Raw genomic sequence first — 21,530 nt, forward strand, 5'->3', positions numbered from 1 at the left:
GAGTGGTGGAAGCAGGCCTCAAGGAAGTGGAGCAGCGACCACTCTTTGCATAGGAAGCCAGATCTCGTGGGTTCTCAGGAGTTCTTTGGGCCCTGCCAGGGAGTCCTGGGATGAAGAATACCTGGGATAAACCTACCTAAAATGAATTGGTTTAAACCAAGCCCCAAAGGTGGAATCTAGTAAATTGTGGGCAGAATTCTATATGGAAGTGAAGGAATTGAGGCAGGAGTGAAAGAGGTTGAAGGTAGGATATATGTGTGTGTGTCGAGGAGGGGGATATTAAAAGTGGGGACGGGGTGGGAGGGGGGTAGTGGGGCAGCTCACTAAGTAGATGGACCCAACCAGCAGTCACTCTGCATTTTTGAAGGGGTGACAGCTCCTCAGGAGCTCTCAGGCTAGTTGGGGACTCAGCGTGACCAGATTCCAACAAGGATTCATAAAAATGTAAATTGGAATAGTTCAGAAGAGACAGTGCTCCCTGGGAACTGAAGGAGTCAGGGAAGATCTGTGAAGGAGAGAGGGCTTGGTGTAGGTGACTAGAGAATTGCTACAAGACCAGTAAAATGTCATTTTAAAAGAGTATCTGATAAATTTCCAGCCTGTTTGTGTGTTGAATGAGTCAGGCACTGACCAGAATAGAGTTACTAGTGATAGTTAACATTTATTGAGCATGTATAGGTCAGGCACTGTACCAGGTACCTTGCATGGATTATCTGACTTCGGTCATGCTAGAAAAATCTATTGAGTGCCGACAGTGTGTGTTGGACATTGTTTTAGGCATTGGGAGTTCAGCAGTGAACAAAAATCCTAAGTTCCTGCTATCATGGAGCTTATTCCTAATAACCCTATAATATGGATAATAATATGGTCCTCATTTTACCAAGGAAGCAGCTGAGGTACAGTACAGACAGATTAAGTAATTTGTCCAAGATGACATGGGTAGTTATCAGTGCATTAACTTATTAACCCAGTAGCAAATACCAAGTCCTTACTATATAAAGGAGACTGGGGTAGGTGCTGAGGATAAGGAGATGGGCGGATTAGCTATATTTTCTGCTCTGAATGAGCTTACAGGTGAGTAGGGGAAGGTGAACATGCAGGCAATAATTATAGGTCAATGTAGCATATACAAGGTGTTGAGGAAATGAGGAGCAATGAGCTTTGCCAGTGGGGTAGGGTAGAATTTTTTTTTAAGAGAGATAAGATGAGTAGGAACTTACTGGGTAGAAAAGTAGGTTGGAAGGCAAGAGGACGTTTTGGACAGGGAAAATAGTATGATCCAAATATATAGAGGAGAAAGGGTAGAGAAGGAAGCTAACCTTTGTTGATTGTGTGCTTTGTACCAATGTTTCACATATTTTTAACATTAAATACATAAAATAGATAAAATTTCAAAAGTTTCACCTAGCGATAAATTCTCAGAGGAGCAAAGCATTCCAGAGTTCTGGACCTGAGATAGAATGTGACTGGGCTGGATGCATTTCCGCCTTCACCAGGATGTCAGAGTGGGCTTCTGTAAAAGAGACTTTGATCAAATTCCTGAATGATGACAAGGCACTAGTGATGTGAAGACCTAGGGAAAAGTGCTTGAGGCAGAGCAAATTGCAGGTACAAAGGCCCTGGGGTGTGTTCCGTTGAGAGTTTCAGAAGACCACCTACTTGGACCAGAAGACCTTGGCCCCAGGAGATTTACCTTTTCACATTGTACTTTATATGTGCAGTACAAATAGAAATGTTGCCCAAGTGAAAGACTGGCCAAGTGTTAAAGTTAGTACTCAGTCAAAGCCAAATATCACCACCATTGAATTAACTTTTAGGGGATAAGAATGAATATAATATGTAACTTAAAAATAAATCATCGTGACAATTTTTTACAATTTTATTGAGATATAACTGACATATTAGTCCATGTATTAGTCCAAGTTGTACAACACAATGATTTGATATATGTATATGTTGCAAAATTATTAGCATAATAAGTTTAATTAACATCAATCATCTTATATAGTTACAAATGTTTTCTTAGGATAAGAACTTTTAAGATCTATTCTCTTAGCAAATTTTAAATATCTAGTGCAGTAGTATTAACTCTAGTCACTGTGCTATACTTACATCCCCAGGACTTATTTATCTTAGAACCAGAAGTTTGTACTTTTTGACTACCTTCACTCATTTCTCTCACCCCACCCCCACCCCCTACTTCTGGCAAACACCAGTCTGTTCTGTTTCTCTGAGTTCTTTTTATTTAGATTCCATATATAAGTGAGAAAATACAGCATTTGTCTTTCTCTGACTCATTTCACTTAGCATAATATCCTCAAGGTTCATCTATGTTGTGGCAAACGGCAGGATTCCTTCTTTTAATGGCTGAATAATTTGTGTGTTTATATGTATCTATATCTATGTCTGTTTATCTGTCTTTCTATATCACATCACAACTTCTTTATCCATTTATCTGTTGATGGACACTAAGGTTTTCCCATGTCTTGGTGATTGTAAATAATGCTGTGGAGAACATAGGGATACAGATATCTTTTTGAGATAATGATTTTGTTTGCAACATACATATATATAGAGAGAGAGAGATATAGATATATAGATATAGATATAGATATAAATATAGATATAGATATAGATATAGATATATATCCAAAAGTGGAATTGCTCAATGTTGTGGTAGATCTATTTTTAATTTTTTGAGGAATCTCCATATTGTTTTCTATAGTGGCTGCATCAATTAGAAATATGATACAATTACATTCCTACCAGCAGGGCATGAGGATTCCCTTTTCTCCACATCCTCACTAACCCTTACTATTTCTTGTCTTTTGTTAGTAGCCATTCTGACAGGTGTGAGTTCATATCTCATTGTGGTTTGGATTTGCATTTCTCTGACAATTAGTGATGTTGAGCATTTTTTTATGTACCTTTTGCCCATTTGGATGTCTTTGGGAAAAATGTCTATTCAGTTCCTCTGGCCATTTTTTAATTGTTCATTCTTTTGCTTGAATTGTATGAATTCTTTATATAGTTTGGATACTAATTCCTTATGAGATATATAATTTGAAAATATTTTCTCCCATTCTGTAGATTGCCATTTTCATTTTGTTGATGGTTTCCTTTGCTCTGCATTGACAATTTTATTATTAAAATTTTAGTAGTCAAATTTTTAAAGTTTATCATTATTTTGTAGGAACTTCCATCACTACATAGAAACTAACTTTAAACTGACATATTTAACATAACAGCACTAGACTTACATACACAGCAGAATATAATTTAGAATAAAAGGTTTTCAGTGGCATGTGTTCTGGAAGGAGCTTTGTTTTCAGGACACATAGATTGGTCAGTCTAAAAACCTTTTCATTTTTAATAATGAAAATGTTTTTTGGGTATAATATAGCATCTTTTAAACAAGATTTTGTTTAAAAGTTTAGTTTCCAAGGGGAAAGCTATAAGGATTGTCTTCCTAAGATAGTCTTGTCAAGTCAGTCGTTTTGCTGAATTTTGGTGAGAATAAAATGTGTTTGGATTCCTCATTTGTATCTAATAATTTCCTTTTCTCTCCATATTCTTTTTATTTTTCATTTTGTTGGGACCAAATATAATTTATTGTGAATGTTGTTATACAAGATTCTGGAGTTTTTCCTCCTCATGAAATTTTGATATGGTGAATCTGACATTCTGCTTTTTTAATTTGTCCTCACAAACTGTGAAGAATTCCCAGGCAAGACTTTCTTAAAAGACTCTTGGCCTAAACGGAATTAAATAACAAAAATTTAAATTCACTCCTTAAAGGTTTTTTAATGTAATGGATGCTAATATACCAAACAATTCTACAGGGATTAGAAATATGATACAATTGAATCTCTATTATTCCATCTTGCATTGTTATTTAAATTTCTATTTAAATAATTCATTGGCTCAAAAAGGATGTAAGTTAACTAGCTAACATATTCTCTTAGCATTTATATTGTCAACTTACTTTTCGATTTATTTAACCATTTGAAAGCTAACATTGTTTTTGGTACAAAAAACTTTATACACCATTAATCATTGTCGCGTATTACTTTTGCAATAATAAATATGCATCAGGTACTAACTAATAATATTCAACTTATAAACCACATAAGAAAATTATTCTTGTTACAGCTGGAATACTTTCCTATATTTGAAAATAATAATAAAGTTAAATGGCATACCTCATTTATATTGCTGATGTTATTACAAAGTAGTACTTAGAAATAATGGTTTTGCTCATATGATTATTGATCATCTGTAAGTTCAGGGAAGCCAGACATATTTTGATGTAGGCATTTGGCTATTTGGCCTTTCAGAGCCTGAAGCTGAAGCTGAAATCAGATTTATAGCCAAATCCAAGGCTATCTGGTTTTCAATGTACTCTCAGTGTAGCTCCTGGTCTTGTTTTCATTTTGTTTTAAATTTTTTATTGAAGTACAGCCTATCGTAGGAGTACTCATAAGTGTTCAGTCTGATTAATTTTCACAAGATGAATGTACCTAAGTAACCAGTGCCCAGACTGAGAAACACACCAGTAGTAGCATCTTGGAAGCCCCCTTTGTCCCCACTTCTAGGACTTAACACTACCAGCAGAAGAAATATCCTGACCTTTAACACTGTAGATGCTCTGCCTGACCTTAAACTTTGTGTAAATGATCACCCATATATATGTGCTCTTTTGTGTCTGCTTTCTTTCTTTAAAATATCATAAATATTACTTTTGTGATATTTATTTACATTGGAGCGTGTAGCTGTAGATCGTTCACAGTCATTGCTGTATAATTTTCCCTTGTAGGATATATCATGATTTATTTTCCCATTTTACTGTCGATGGGCACTAAAAAACTTCCTAGGCCTTTAACTCTTGTCAGAGACATTTTAAAAAGAAAAAAAGAGGTACGAACAGTCTTTGTACTTGTTATAAAATTGTCATTGAGGTTCTTGTCTATTTTATCATTCAGTAGCCTCTAAGTCATGATCCTATTTTAGATCTCTCTTTCAGAGTTTAGTGTCAGCAAATACCTTTGTGTCTCCGAGGAATTAGTATGTTTCCTGCCAGGTGACCTGACTTAATTCTAGGTATTGTGCATCTGGAAGAAGATAAATGAGAAATCTTTTGAATTATACCCCACCCCACCTACACCAGTAAACATTACTTTCCTCAATAAACTTGATAGATACAGGGTGATAAAAAGTTTGAGATCATGCTCTTTAGCATACATGAAGAGTGTAGTTCTTGTGTGCTTCCAGTTAAGTGTGGTGTCACTTACTGTAACAGCCAACTGAAAAGGGGACTGAGTTAATACCCTTTTTAGAGAACTGAGGAGCCCAAACAGAAGATTGTCCACCTCTTTTTTGGCTGAGCTAAGATTTAGCATAGAAAATAATTTTGAATCTATTGTCTCTAGTGCCTGTACAAATGGAGCAGCTGAGTCCTACTCCATATAATGTGGCCATAATGACTATAACTTGGACAATTTTGAGGCAAGTATAAACAAATGCCCAACATGGCCATTTAACATCAAACTCTTCCCATTTTTTCCTTCTTGTCCTAACTGGCCGGAGTCTTAGAGACAATTTTTAAAGTTTAATTTTTAGTTTTAATTACATACCTTAATTTTTAAAGCCTAATCACAGCAGATTTGCTTATCTTTACATTTAAAATATGTACTGCTGCTGTGTCCCTTGATGTAGGTTTCCTCTTCTCTGTTCCTATTTTATATCCTTCTGTAGATAAATCTTATTTTGAAAAAGATCTCAAAGCCTTTAAAGAAAAAGACATGGTCTAAACAAATTTCAAGAGAACAAAGTATAAAGGGTGAGGAAAGTGATCAAGAATTGGCAAATGTCTAATGCCTGTCTCCAGTTCTTCTGCCTTGGGAATAAAGACCTGTCTGTACAAAGGCTTCTTGACAGCTGAAGGAACAAAATGCTCTCTGGAAAGAAAAGAGCCAGAGTCGCTCTATCTTCCCTCCACCCCTGCTTTAGAATGAAACAATGCCTCCCAAAGGAGCTGGCAGCTGGCCCTTGGCAGGTGGTAGAAACAGTACTTCAGCTTGCACAAAAGGAGGAAACCCAAACTTACAGCTTTGGGGAGCAATGTGATTATTCTGCCTGCTACCTCCTAAAAGAGAAGGGATTGCCACATCAGCCAACCAAGTTGAGCTTCTGAAAATCATAGGCTTCTTTTCTCTTCAGCAAAACCCATTTTTTGCTCTTGTTGCCACAAAGCTGACAGATACACAGCTCCTGACTTGTCCTCTTGGCTCCTTGTTTATTCTAAGTGTGTTTACTCGCGTTTTGTTGATGTGCTTGCAGTGACTGCCAACGTGCCTTGAGGGTACAGGCAGAATGGTCAGAAAAAGTAGGAAAATGGAAAGTCAAGGCCTGAAAATAAAAGGCAGGGGCTGGTAATATGTATCCTCTACTTTAAGAGCCTGGGGAAAAATTGAGGTTAAAGTAGACTAGGACTGACCATGATTTCTGGGTTTCGATGCTTATTTTGACTCTTTGATAGGAGGTGAATAAATAGAACAGTTTTGATGGACGTTTTTCACCCTTCTCTTCTCTTTTCATTCACCCTAACTTAAAATGGCAAAATCAGTAATGACATGAAGGTCACAGTTCTTTTACCTCAACCTGTATTTACTAATCATCTACTATGTGGTCGTGACTGTACGATACTTATTGATTACGTACTATATGGTCACTACTATAGTGTATTTGCACTATATGACAAAGTACAACAAGCATGGTCTTTGCAGCCAGACAGACCTGGCTGTGCCATTTTCTAGCTCGGAAACTTTGGACAACTTAGTCGACCCCCGAGTCTCAATGAACACGTGAAAGCTGGAGATGCTAATGTATACTTCATGGAGCTAACCCATGTGGGTTACCTGGTTGAACACATGGTTAGCAGTCAGTAAATGAATGCTATTATCAGGATAACAGCCATGAGGGATGCATTAATTTTAGGAAGAATTGCATTTGTTATTGGAAAGTTTGTAGGCTGATGATACTAAATGTATGATAATATTCTTCAGTTTTCAAAATATCTGATTGTCTTTTTTGGAACCATACGATGTTCAGGGTCACTGGTGAAGGGACCAAATCATTGGATTAAAAACACAAGATATCAAGAGGCTGTTTACCCTTCTTAGCTGCTGGAGCAGATCAGCACCAGGAAGCCTTAGGAGAGGATGATTGTTTGCCAAGAATGATTGTGGCAGAGTGAAAAAATAGGAGATAGGGCTGAAAAGTTCTAGTCCTAGCAGTCTGACTGCTGAATTCTGTGACTTTGAGCAAACCACAAGAAATAATTAAACAATTACCATTTATGCACCTATTCGGTGCCAGACACATAAAAATACATCTCATGTCGACCCCCACAGAGCTCCTAGAAGGGTCAATGAGATGGCAAATGCCAGAGCCCTTAGTATTTTTATTGTCATCATTCAAATTGAATGGTTACTGGTCACTAGAAAATGGTGCGCACTTTCCCCTTTATGGAACCATCACTTATGCCTTATTGCTTGAATTACTCGTGCTCTGTCCTACACAATTGCCAACATATCCCGAACCTGATTCAGTTGAGTACTATTTAACACCAACTATATTGAGGCACCGAAATGGAGTTACAGACTTAGCTCCCTCTTACAGGATTTATGTTCTTATGGGAACTACTCCAGAATGCTAAATATGATTATGCGGCAGGAGAAAGACAAGTAGTTCTAATGGGTTTTGAAGAAAAGAATAAATGCCTGTGGTACAGGATGTAGGGGTGTTGGAGAGGGAGGAGAGGTATTAGACATCAGAACCACCTGAGGAGGTGGTATTTGGGGATAAACCTTGAAAAGTGAGCATGATTTTTTAATTTATTTTTTGTACCCAATCATTAAATTTAATTAATTTTTTGTACCCAATCATTAAATCAGTATGTACATGTTATTAAAAATATGTAAAAACAAAAGTAAAAAATTATTCTATGGCAACCAACCAATCAAGGAAATCACTGTTATAGTTTGAGATATTTTCTTAAAGTAGTTTTCCATTTACTCAAATATATAAGCACATATGTACTTGAAAGTACAATATATATGTATGCATATACATGTACATATGTACTATATATAGTTACATAATTTTATGTCCTGCTTTTTCACTTGAAATTTTAAGTGTTTTCTCAGTTAGTAAAGACTTTTCATAAATATGATTGTAATAACTGCATAATAATGTCCCAAAGAACAAATATGCCAAAAATATACCTAACAGTTCCTATGTTTTATTATACTCCAGTTTATCATTTTTAGCTATTATAAATGATCCGGTGGTGTGTTTAGCAGAAGCAATAAAGCTAAATGCCAATTATCTGGTCTGGAACATTGACAACTAGCTTGTAGATATCAAAAGATTGTCTATGACAAGCGTTTTCCCTACTTCAATCCTTTCTGCTTGCTAACCTTCATAAATCACTTCACTTTCATTTTAGAACCTTCACAATAGGGAATTTCAGTTGCTCACAATATAAAATCCCAACTTCGTCTTCCGCCATTGCAGGCTGTCCAAACCAGATCTTATTTCCTGTCGCCGCCTTCCCTCAGAAGATGCCTCCTCTCCCTTTACTGTCTTATTCCCTATTCCCTATTTTGAGATCTTCCACCTCATTAAGACACTCTGCCCCTCGACCCCTCCCTTTTTTCCCAATCTGTCAGTTCCCTCTTGGTCTCACTTCCTTTCCTCTCTGATTTAGATCTCATCAGAGTTGATTTTAAGTGATGCTAAATCTGAAGTGTCAGGACTCCTCACTTTCACAGGCCCTTTTGAAGGTGCTGTACCTGATTTTGCATTTGTAATTTCCTATTTTTTTTTTTTCTTAAAGAGGGGCCTTAAATTGTGTAAGCTTCAGGCCCCACAAAACCTGGATCTGCTCCTGAACCTCATGGTGGGCACCTTGCCACTGAAGTTTCCCCCATCTCCAAGAAACTTTTCTTTACACTTTTCATGTTCTCTGTTCTAGAATTTAACATATTGAGTTATAATTGCGTGATCGAAAGTTCCTTATTTATATGTCTTATGTCTTATTTATATTTATGTCCATAATAAATGCATGTTTGCTGTATGTCTTGCTAATTCTTGACATCTTGCATCAAGTTTCCCTTTCCAATACTACTACTGTCACTACTACTAATAACTACAAACATTTTAGAAAGCATACTAGATGTGGGAGATTGTATTTCCCCAAAATAGCTAGAGTAATATTTCCGGTGTCACTTATTCTTTTATTTTTTTAATTAAAATTTAAAAAATATATAGTTAGTGTACAATATTATATTATATTATGTTTCAGGTGTATAATATAGTGATTTGATATTTTTATACCTTATAATGTGATCACCTCACTAATTCTAATAATCATCAGTCACCATGTAAACTTATCACAATATTACTGACTATAGTCTCCTCCCTTTTCACTCATCCCTCCATCTCCCTCCCCTCTGGCAGCCATCTCTTTGCTCTCTGTTTCTGTGAGTCTGTTTTTGTTTTGTTTCATTCGTTCATTTGTTTTGTTTTTTTAGATTCCACATATGAGTGAAACCATATGGTATTTGTCTTTTTCTGCCTGACTTATTTAGCATAGTATCCTCTAAGTCCATCCATGTTGTTGCAAATTGCAAGATTTCATTCTTTTTTATTGCTGTGTAATATCTCTCTCTCTCTCTCTCTCTGTGTGTGTGTGTGTGTGTGTGTGTGTATGTGTGTGTGTGTGTGTGTGTGTGTACCACATCTTTATCTACTCATCTATCAATGGACACTTAGTCTGCTTCCATATCTTGGCTGTTGTAAATACTGCTTCATTGAACATAGGGATACACATATCTTTTTGAATTAGTGTTTTTGTTTTCTTCCAATTAATACCCAGAAATGGAATTACTGGGTCGTATGGTAGATCTATTTTTATTTTTTTGAGGAAACTCCATAGTGTTTTTATAGTGGCCACATCAGTTTGTAGTCCCACCAAGAGTGCACAAGAGATCCTTTTTTTTTACATCCTTGCCAATACGTTATTTGTTGACTTTTTGATAATAGCTATTCTGACTAGTGTGAGGTGTTATCTCATTATAGTTTTCATTTTCATTTTCCTGATGATTAGTGATGTCGAGCATCTTTTCATATGTCTCTTGGCCATCGATATGATTTCTTTAGAGAAATTTCTTTTCATATCTTTTGCCCATTTTTTGTTCAAGTCGTTTATTTATTTATTTTTGTTATTTAGTTGTATGAGTCCCTTATATATTTTGGATATCTCACATGTTCGTTTTGATACTTGCTACTCCCAATCTAGGACTGACATAAATTTCCTCTCCCTGTGAACCTGCTTGGGCTCCAACCAATAGAATATGGGGAAAGTGTTCTCTGTGACTTCTGAGGCTAGGGTACAGAAAGGGAACAGTTTCTCACTCTTTGAATGTTTACCTTTGCAACCCAGCCACCAGCTATGAAGAAGCATGAGCTATGTGGAGAGGCAACATGTAGATATCCAGCCAATAGCTTCAGCTAAGATTCCATCTAACAAGGACCACTAGACATGTAAGTAAGTGAGCCTTTAAATGATTCCAGCCCCCAGGGTTCAAGCTGCCCTGCCTGAGGCGTAGCAATAGTTATCCCCGCCAAACACCACCCAAATTGCAGCTAGTGAGCAAAGTAAATGTTTTAAGCTCTTAAGTTCTGGGATCATTTATTTCTCAGCAATAGATAATCGGGCAGCATGCTGAAACACTTACCTGAATTACTTTGCTGAAGAAACAGACCCAGAGAAGGTAAATGACTTAGCCAGGCTCACCTTCTCTCCACCTAGCCAGTTCTGCCATTTTACAAGCCATATCTCCTCCTCTATTAGTACTTTTGGCTTGTGTAGATGCGCACAGATACTCCTTCTTTACACTTCAATAGCCAACTGTGTTCTTGACACCTGTTCCCTACGACTTCTTGATATAGATGTATCACATTCCTTGTCTTGCAGCTAAGGAAACAGGTACACAATGAGGTTGGAAATTTGCTTAAGGAAACAATAAGTGGCAGAGGTCTGTCTTCTCCAAATCTCATTCTTTAAGTTTAAATTATTCTCTAATTACTTTTCTAAGGTCTTTATTTGGAGTATTTATTTTGACTTTTAATGCAATGTCGTCACGTTTTGTATCTTAATCATTTCATATATTCCCATTTTTGTATATTTCCATTTTCCACCTAGGATTGTACATTCCTAGACAGTCTGTATGTGGAATAGGCAATGTCATACATTTCTTTGGGCTCCTGCTTAGCACTCTGCACAATGCTGGGCACATAAGAGTCACTCATTGATTAAATGAGTGTAAAAAGTTATATTCGGCATCCACAAGAGGTATTTTTAGAGCTGCATTAAGTAAAAAATAGAAACAAGGAAGTTAAACCTTGCAGCTAAATCAGTAAGGGCTTTAGGCAAGTCTTAGCGATTTCCTTTTTTCTGCCTAAAAATATCTTCTCTCTTCTTTTTAAAAATGTTCACATCTATCACGAGTATAAATACTTGGTTATTTATCTTTAAAGCAGCCTATTTTTTAAAAAAAGAAATATGATTTTCTCATCAACCTAATGTTTTTGTACAGTGTTAGAATCTTTTTTATGTTGTTTTGTTTTTTAGAAGGTGAGATATTTGAATGAAGGACTCATATTGATCGCACTGATTGCTGCAGGCTCCAGTTTAAAATTGAAACTTGATCAATATGGATTTGAAGCAGTCTGGAACATTAAATAAGATCTTGTTAGACTGATATTTTTTCCTTAGTGTTATTTAATTTGGAGGGCCAGGGAACAGAAAGGACAGGTGAGAGATGGGCGCATCCTTCACTCAGTTGCCGGGAGTAAGTGTGTTCTTGATTTTCTTTCCCGTGATTTCCTCTGTGCAGCTGTCCTAGTGGAGCGGTGACAAATTGAGTGGCAGTTATGACTGTTCCATGTACTCACAATCCCCTTGTCCAAATGTAGGTTATATTTTTAAAAGACCCTTCTCAAAGCTGTTGAGAAATTTCGAGGGAAGGAATGGCATTTTAAGGGCCCCATCCAGGAAATAAAAATATGGAGCCTTTATTTAATTCATCGCTGGCACTCATTTACTGAGCACCAACTATGAGCCAGGCACAGGGACAGCAAAATGGAAAACACAATGCAGCTAATCTCAAAAGAGCTTGCAGTCTTGCCTTACCATTTCAAGGTAATAGTCTCTCTGAAAGATATGGGGCTGGAAAGAGCTGTCAAAATGTAATCCCATCTGACGTGACTGTTCTCATAGCAACACTACCTTATGGTTCTGTTGAATATGAGTCTTATAGCATTTTGGATTAATAACTAGTTTCTCAATATAAACTGCTTAATGTGGGAGATCCTTAATGTCTGCATGTCCCTTAAGCATAACACTAATTTTGAGGCGTAATTTAGGCAACTGGCATTTTAAAAGGGGGTAGATTAAAAATATCACAGTATAGAGGTAGGAGAGCTGAGACTTTTCATTTTATAGACAAGAAAATGGAGGCCTATTTAACTTTATCAGGGTCAATGAATTATCTATAAACACATTCACTTAGCTAACAAAAATTTATAAATGAGGGTGATTTCCTTGGCAGATACAGTGGTGCTGTGAATAAAGAAAAAATAAAATACAGCTGCTGCCTTCAAGGAGCTTAAGTTAGAAATTACAGCGATGTAGAAAGAAAACAGCAAGAGCTCATTATTCCACTGTCTTCTGAATTGAAGACAATTTTTACTTTATTAACTATAGATTAAACTTTTTAGATCCGCGAAGCTTTTGCTTCAATTTTGTCTGACAATAATATCATTGTTCCTGCTTCTTTTTGGTTTGCTTTGCCAAGTAAATTTTGCATAGCCTTTTCATTCTAACTTCATTTTTATGCACAGTAGAATTTGTGATTTTGAAACCAAACCGCAAGTCCTCCTCAACCTCCAAAAAAGAAAGTTAACCCAATCAAAATTAATTTCAACAAGTAAGCCTGGGCCTCCGGCAACTTGCCTTTAAAAAATTAAGGTGCCTGAAAAAAAAGCCTTTTTTTTTTCTTATTTTAAGTGATTTTGATGATATAAAGTCTGTTTTCTTTCCATTAGTGGTTACCTTTACATTATTCCAGAATATATTTGAACCATTTTTTAAAATCTCTAATTAACAGTGTCAAGAATAAAATGTAAAACTACAAGATCATATTTTATACAAACTTGGGAGGATGAAAGTGAACCTCGGGTTTTTCTAAAGTAATATTGAAATTTTATTTATACAAGTGGTTTTCACCCAGGGGTGATTTTGCCCCCCACCCCAGAGATATCTGGCAATGTCTGGAGACATTTTTGGTTGCCACAACTAAGGGGAGGGTTATGCTTCTGGCATCTAGTATATAGAGAATAAAGATGCTACACATCCTGCAAAGCATATAATAGCTCCCACGACAAAGAATTATCTGGCCTAAAGTGTCAATAGTGCTGGGGTTGAGAAACTCTGGTTTACATTTTTGCTTAGTTACACTTGATAAGTAAATTTTAACCACCACAAGCATTTTTTTCTCTAATTTCAAAATTGGAAAATAAGAAAAGGAATTGCCTGTATATGTTCCCCCTTTTTTTGTTCTCTCTTAATTTATCTTTCTTAATTTATTCTTTCTCAAAAATCAGTGTACCCCTTTGATGAAACATCTCTTTTCTCTTACCTACTTTTGCCCCTACCCTTCTCAAATGTGCTATACTGGAGTTAAGGATTTACTCAAGGGTGGCATATACAAGGGACACTATTCCCTTCACAGATCTAGACTAACTCAAATGAAAGCGCAGATGGCATCAGGAGATCTGGCCTCTCTCTTGAGCTCCAGCATGTTTCTATCTCCCCAATTCCTTATCCTAGCTGGACTCTGAACCTCATCTGGGAGCGGATGAAGCATTCCCTAAAATCTGACCTGTGTGTGCATATGCACGCAGCCAGGGTTGGTGTTTGTGGGCACTGAGAATCTCCCTCAGGCAAAGCTGTTCAGACTGTGCAATAATGCACTCATTTAATTGTTTTTCCCTTGAGGAAGAAGTAAATGCAGTTTGGAAATTTAGAGCTAGATTGTTATTAAATTATTTTCATTATACATCTTCTTTCAATAATTGTTATTAGTGATAATTATTTAATTAACTATGTTTTAGTATAGCAATTCTCAACTATAGCTACACTTTAGAATCACCTGGGGAACTATTTAAAAATACTTTTGGGGGATCCACTCTAGGCCAATTAAGTCAGTATATCTGGGCATAGCAACAAGGCAATGGTACTCCTAGAAGCTTCCCAGAGATTCCAATATGCAGCCAGGTTTAAGAACCCATTGGTTTAGTGGTTGTATCATTCAAGACCAATTCTTTTCTATCCAAACTCTCTCATTCTTAACTTCTCAATTGTATTCTTTTGGGAATTTTCTTCTGATTTTGTACATGAAGTTAATATCATTGGTTTCCTTTGCACGTGAATGAGAATATCTGGTTATTGTGTTTAAGTTAATCATAAATTACTATATATGGTCAGAATTGTGTAGACATTGCTCCTTTTTGCATTTGCATATTAACGTGATTTTTTTCCCCTGCCTGGATTCTTCTGTGATATTTTCCTTGTTCTTGAAACTCAGCAATTTATAAGGCTGTGTCTGAGTTGGTTTCTTTTAACTTGTTCTATCTAAAAATCAATGAGCCTCTTTAATGACGAGGCACAAGTTTTTCTTTATCTTGAGAACATTTTCTTCTACTGTTTTTTCTATTTTTTCTCCTCTCTTGTGTACTTGGTTATATTCTTCTGGAATAGCTGCTTCACATATATTGGAAGTGGTTCCCAAACTTGTTTACATATTAAATTCACCCGGGGATCTTTTAAAACCTTCCAAAGTTCAGGTCACACTCAATCTAATTAAATCATATTCTCTGGGGGTGGAATACAGGTATCAGGAGTGTTTAAAACTCCCAGGTAATTTCAATGTGCAGATGACTTTGGGAACCACAGATGTGTTGGGTTTCCTGGATTTGTTTTCCGTGTTTTTTTCCTTCATTGTTTTCAGGTGTACTCCCCTGTGCACCCAATATAAGGTTCAGAGACACTCAAAGACCTGTGTCAGCCTGTTTCCTTCCTTTGACTCCCCAGTTTGGGTACGTTTACAGCTATCTTTCTGTATTTCTTTGGCATAATTCACATTCTAACTTATCTTATTGCTTGGGTTTGTTTCCAGTCTCTATTAATACCTTCTTCAACGCATGCATTTCTATCTACCAAGGTACTATTATTTGTATTTGGGATTCCTTTTTGCTCCTATTAGGAAACAATAGTTCTCAAACTTGGTTGCACATTTGAATCATCTGAATCTACTACAAGAGATTGATTCAGATTTAGGGTTTGGGAGCTTAAAAAATGTTTAATGCTCCCTAGGTTATGCTAATATGCAACCAAGATTGAGAATCATTGCGCTAAGGCCTTTTATTAGCCCATTTTTTTTGTTGTTGTTCCAATAACAGTACTCGAATTTTAATGGGCAACAGAATCGCTTGGAGGGCTTTTTAAAACAAAATTTGGGTCCCCCACTCCCACAGTTTCTGGCTTAGTAGTGTTGAGGTAGGCTCAATAATTTACATATCTAACAAGTTTCCAGGTGATGCAGTTGCTTTTAGAAGTAGGGTCTGGTTTGGACTGGGGTCTAGTTGGGCTAGAATCATTGAGCTCCTTTAATAATCTACTTCCCTTTGGATTTCTCTAACAGTAGTGTTTGTCTTATCTAATGCATATATTTTATATGCATGTATATAACTAGAGCTTTTGACACTAAGACATCGCAAGCACTCAGATCCATCTGGGTCTTTCGGAGTGCAGTTTAACAAGTAATATGTATGGCAGGCAAGGTGCAGGAGGGTGAAAAGCATCAAATGAAATAAGCCTGCCCAGGTAAATACCCAGATATCCTCCCTGCCTCTTTTACTTGTTAATGTTTCCAATTTCTGTGGATGTTGGGAGCAAATGGAGCTAAAATGGTTGGCAATTGGGAAAGATATTACTCTGTGGATCAAGGTATAAACTATATGTATATTTGTGCAGATTTACTCCTTGGGGTTGACCCTACAGAAATGCCTTTCCTGCTCCCATGTTGCCTCTGTCTACCAGAAGGATCTTTGTCTTTTAGGAGGCCGGAGTTGCCTTGGTATGATAACACCATTTGCTGATTTGATTGCACTTTTTAATTTAGCAGTGTCATTTTTCACTTCAATGTAGTTTTTCCTTTCCTCTTTTTGGTTACCTGTTACAGTTTTATAAACACAATAGCCTCTTGATATATATTGAGAATGTACTTAGAAAGTTTCACAATTTTTTTCTTGCAGTGATTTTCATAGAAAGACATTGGCTCTGATTTCTTAGTATGTTTCCTCATTTTGTGAACTACATAAAGTTTGCCTGTTTCTAGTGATTTTTTTCTCCCTGTGCTTGTTTTTTTCTAAAGGAGTTCAATGTTTTTCTAATACTGGAGGCTGAGGTGGCTTTTGTCAGATTCTATGTGTGCTGTTTCAAATTTTCTAGCCAAAGGGAGAAATTTATTTTTCCTTTATTTTTCCTTTGCCAGTGTAAACTTGAAATGGCCTGGGGATATACAGTGAATGCCAAATTTAGAGGCTCTGTCAGGAGGCTGTACCTCTCAGTTGAGAAATTATTTATGGCAGGCAGGAATTATGTTGGAACCATCCATCTTTTTGCCTAGTGAGGCCCACAGTACCATAGATGGGTCAGGGGTCACATAGCTGTAGCTTACCTCGTTGGATGGCCATTGTTTTTATGCTTGCAAAGGCAGTTATGGGAGTCACAGGTTGCTGACTATCCCTCTGCCTGCCTAAATTCTTTCCAGTTAGTAGGTATCTTATTCCTAGGTGAACTGTTCCTTCGCAGGTGGGGAGGTGTAGGAATAGATCAAAGATCTCCAACCCTTTTATATAAAGCGCCATGTAGTAAATATTTTTGGCTTTGCTGTAGATACTATTTCTGTCAAAACTACTCACATCTACTATTTTATTGAGAAAGCACCCATAAACAAAACATAACAAATGGGCATGGTTATACTCTGATAAAATTTGCTTACATAATGGCCTTGAAATATATGGTCTGCTTTCCATGCTGTTCACCTGGACCCTATCGATCAAAAAGTCCTCAAAGTGTCTGATGTCCTCTTTTCCCTATTTATAATTTGATACAGGATTCTTTACTTTTATATTCTATTTATCACTTGAAAGATGATAATGGAAATGAGTCAGACACATGTCCTCAAATAGCCATCTTTCCAGGAATCCCCAATCTCTGTTTTTTAATCATGTTCAATATCACATTCCATGATAAAGACTTTTAATATTATTTAACTCCTCATTGATATTTAGACCCCAAAATTCATATCAATATCTGAAGCCTAGTTTTTAATTTTTTTCAAGAATTCTGTTCTATACATGCTTAGTAGCAATAAATAAATAAATAAAAACAAAAAACCTCCTGAGACAATGAAATTTGAATTTCTTGACTTGACTTCAATTTTTACTGTTGCAGAAAGATTTCTATGGCCAGAGAAAAAAATAAAAGTTTCTTTCCAGATTCTGTAACTTAGAAAATACCAGTACTTGAGTCCCATATGAGGAATAGCAAAGACTTAAAAATCTCCTCCTCAAGGTCGTATTTTTAATAAAGTCTGAACAGATAAAGATGTGAAATGCTCCCTGGGTAGAGATGCAAGCAGTAAATATAAAAATAGTTGCTCTGTCCTAGAACCATGGATATTTCAGAGGTATAAGTTGTAGTTCCTAGCTTCTTGGAGTCAGTTATGGGGATTTTGGGCAGTAATATCTGATCGATTGGTTCATTCCTTTTTTTCAACATATATTTATTGAGTGCTTATTATATATCGGGTTCTGTTTTAGGTACTTCAAACACAAAAAATGAAGGTATGGTCCCCGTGAAGATGTTTACAATCCATCAGAGAAGATAGATATGCAAACCAATGATTGCAGTAGAGAATGATAAGTTCTGTAATGGAGCAGGTTCCAGAGTAGGATGAGCAGACTCAACTCTGCCAAGAGCAGGAGAAATTAAGGGCAGGCTTTCCAAGAGCCGAGGGCATGGTACAGAGGAACTGAAAATTTTGCTAAGATATAGTTGCCTTACTTAGGTAGAGAGTATTATTTAGTCACAGTGTCTTCAGCACCTAGGACAGTACCCAAAATATAGTAGACATGTATAAATGTTTCTTGAATCAGTGATCCTTTAGCTAGTGAATAAATACAGTTCTCAGGTGGTAATGCAGTCTTGACTCTGAACTCAAACCAGAATCTCTTGTGAGTGATGGTTCAAAACTGCTATTCTTTTGTGGGGAAAATAATAGTCCTGGAAAGATAGCATACTGCTAGTTTTAAGTAAAGATGGTTAAGAGAGACTTCTTATGGGGTCAGCACCATCTCATTAAATGTTGCAGAAGTTTTGAGTAAATCCTGTCTCCTATTTCTTTCATATACCCTTTCTATAGACACACAGATCCAATCCATCACCAAATCCTTTGCCTCTCTCGTTGAATTATAAGCTAAATCTAGCACTTTTCTCTACCTCCATCACAGCCCAAGCCACCATCATTGTAGATGACCATCACTCATTGCAGTCACTTTGTCCCTGGTCCCTGCTTCTTTCTGCCAATAAGCCCTAATGATTTTTCCTCTACCAGCATCCAGAGTAACCTTCTAAAACATAATTCGGATCAGTGTGTTCTCTGCTCATAACCCTCCAGTTTTACCCCACTATAATAGCCAAACTCTTTAGCATGGCCTAGAAGCCCCTATATGGCCTTCTGACCCCATTTCTTACAACTCTCATCACTGAACTCCGTCTATTTTAGGCTCCCTACCATTCTCTAAACTGTTCAGGTATGTGTCCTCAGGACCTTTGAACTTGTTTTTACCTGTTTTGATTGCTCTCTCATGGCCATCAGTTTTCTACTTGTCAGAGAGGCAATTCCTGATCCCCATAAAGTAGCACCTCTGTCATACTAGACATAGTATATACTTATTTGTTTACTTTTTTATGAATCATTTTCCCAACTATAAGTTTCATGGGATCATCCTTTCACAGTAATGATTCTTAACCAGAAGAATTCAAAATTTAATTTTCTTACAGAATACAGCTTTGAATTTGGATATGACTGGGATTTACAATGGAAATTACCCTCTGCTCTATGTGGAAGCGAGAAGGAAGTATTATGCAGAGTTGTTTCAGGAGGGGCCATGCAATTCTCCCTCGAGGAACTTAGAGGTTAGCTGGGACATGATGAGCCTCAGAAACTACAGGTTTTAGGGATGAACGTGATGTAAAATTTTTTTCTATAAGTCTGTTATACAAAATAATGGCTAACATTTGTATATCAACTATGTAAACTATGAAGTAAGTGTTGTAGTATCTCTATTTTTTAGATAAGGAAACTGGGGTACAGAAAGGTTAAACAACTTGCCTAAAGTCACACTGTGAGCAATTGACAGAGCTGGGATTTAAACACAGTCAGTCTAGCCAGATCCAAAGTTGGCCTGCTCGACCACTTACCTCACTGCTTTGCTTGTGAGGGGCAAGGAACAGAGAACGTTTCCCAGATGTCTGCCATCACATTCTCAGAGCAGATGCAGTCTCTTACTTGTACTAAGTAATGCTTGTGATACCATATTAAGTACTTTGTCTTAGTTTCTTCACTGAAAACATACTCACCACTCTTTCAGGAGTGCTGGAAGCAGACGGTGCAAAATATAATAAAATGCATTCATTTGCCGTACAAATCAGCCTTAAATGAAGCAGAAGGATTGAAGACCTCTCCCCGAGTGAATGATTTTGTAGATTATTGATTTGGGCAGCAGTTTATTTAAACATTAAAACCTTGAATGAAGTAACTTAGCCTGAAGAAAAATGTGTCAAATACAGTCCTGTTATAGCTAGTGTTTTAGCCTCTGAGGACTTTGTAAACTGTCCAGATGTATTTATTTTTAAAAAAATATTTTCTAAAGGAAAAAAGGATGGATTGGAAAAGGGAGCCTGGGATTTATCTCTAGAAATTATAATCTCTTTGAAAAGAAAACTTTTGAAAAGATTTTTTTCCCCCAGAAGCATTCTCTGCCTTTTGAGTGAATCCTAAGACATTCACTAGTGTTACTCAGCTTCTGAAAAATGTAAAATGCCTTCCTTTCTTTTCCTGATTGCCAGCATCCTCTTTACCCTTTTTTATTACAATTGGTATATGGACTTGGTATTCCCACCAAAAGAGTTGGAAGGGATGGAGACATTAATTAACTGGCGTAATTGTGTGCCAATTTAAAACTCGGGGGAAAATTGATAGTTCCTGTCTACTGTGTCACCAAATAACAATTAAACAAACAATGCTAGTTGTGTATAGCTTAGAGTAGCATTACACATATTTTCTTTGGTGACGAACCACTAAATATCCCTCTCATTGTCTTATGTGTGTTAATCTTGGCTCTGTACCTCATGTACAAACTTTCTGAGAACAGGAGTCTATGTGATGTAGAGGTTAAGAGTGTGGGCTTCTGATCCCACCATTTGCTGTAGCTGTATCAATTGGGCAGTTATCATAATTCTTAGTGTCCTCATCTGTAATATGGGAATAACATTGGAATAATAATAATGGAATAAAAGAGCTGATATTTATAAATTTGTCAGCACAGTGCCTCACATTTTTTCACTCGTATGCTTATTAGAGGCCTTCGTAAACCTTCAATAAATTGTTACTATTTTTTATGTATTAACTAATTTGCTCTAAAAATGGCATCGCTTGAAGAGAATCCCTTTCAGAACTGTCAGTACTCAATTTCTCAAGAAATGGATGAATGAGAACATTTTTAAAAAGGAAAATACAGAATTGATTAAAAACAGGTCAGTTATCTCATGGTGATTGTGGTCCAGGGAGCATATTTAAATTAGAGGCCCTTGTGTACATTTTATCATCTTAATTTAGGCTAGATTCTTGTTAAGAATGAAAACACAACTAAGTTGAAAAGAATGAATTGTCAAGTATATATGTAATGAGTCCTGTTATGTCAGGAGCCAGGGTTCCCTGCTCTTTTTTAAGATTCATATTTCAGTGGGTGGGGCTAGAAGATTGGACTCATTTGAGTAAAATATAAAACTATTCCATATACTCATTTCTTAACAATAATAGCTGGACCCAGTCCCTACCACTAAAATCTTTTGTCCCTGGGTCTCTAACCTAGAAGCTCCAATTGATATCTGTTCCCCATTGCAGAACTTTTTCCTGAGCATGTTCCCTAAGTATGACTACATCACTGCTAGACCTCCTTAAAAATTATGTCAAAAGGTGAACAACAAAAGAAATCAGATGCCTTCATATTTTAAAACAATGGTAATTTGGAGTCAAAATGAAATTTGGTGA

This window comes from Pteropus vampyrus, unplaced genomic scaffold, assembly GCF_000151845.1.
Source record: "Pteropus vampyrus isolate Shadow unplaced genomic scaffold, Pvam_2.0 Scaffold85, whole genome shotgun sequence".
Taxonomy (NCBI): Eukaryota; Metazoa; Chordata; class Mammalia; order Chiroptera; family Pteropodidae; genus Pteropus; species Pteropus vampyrus.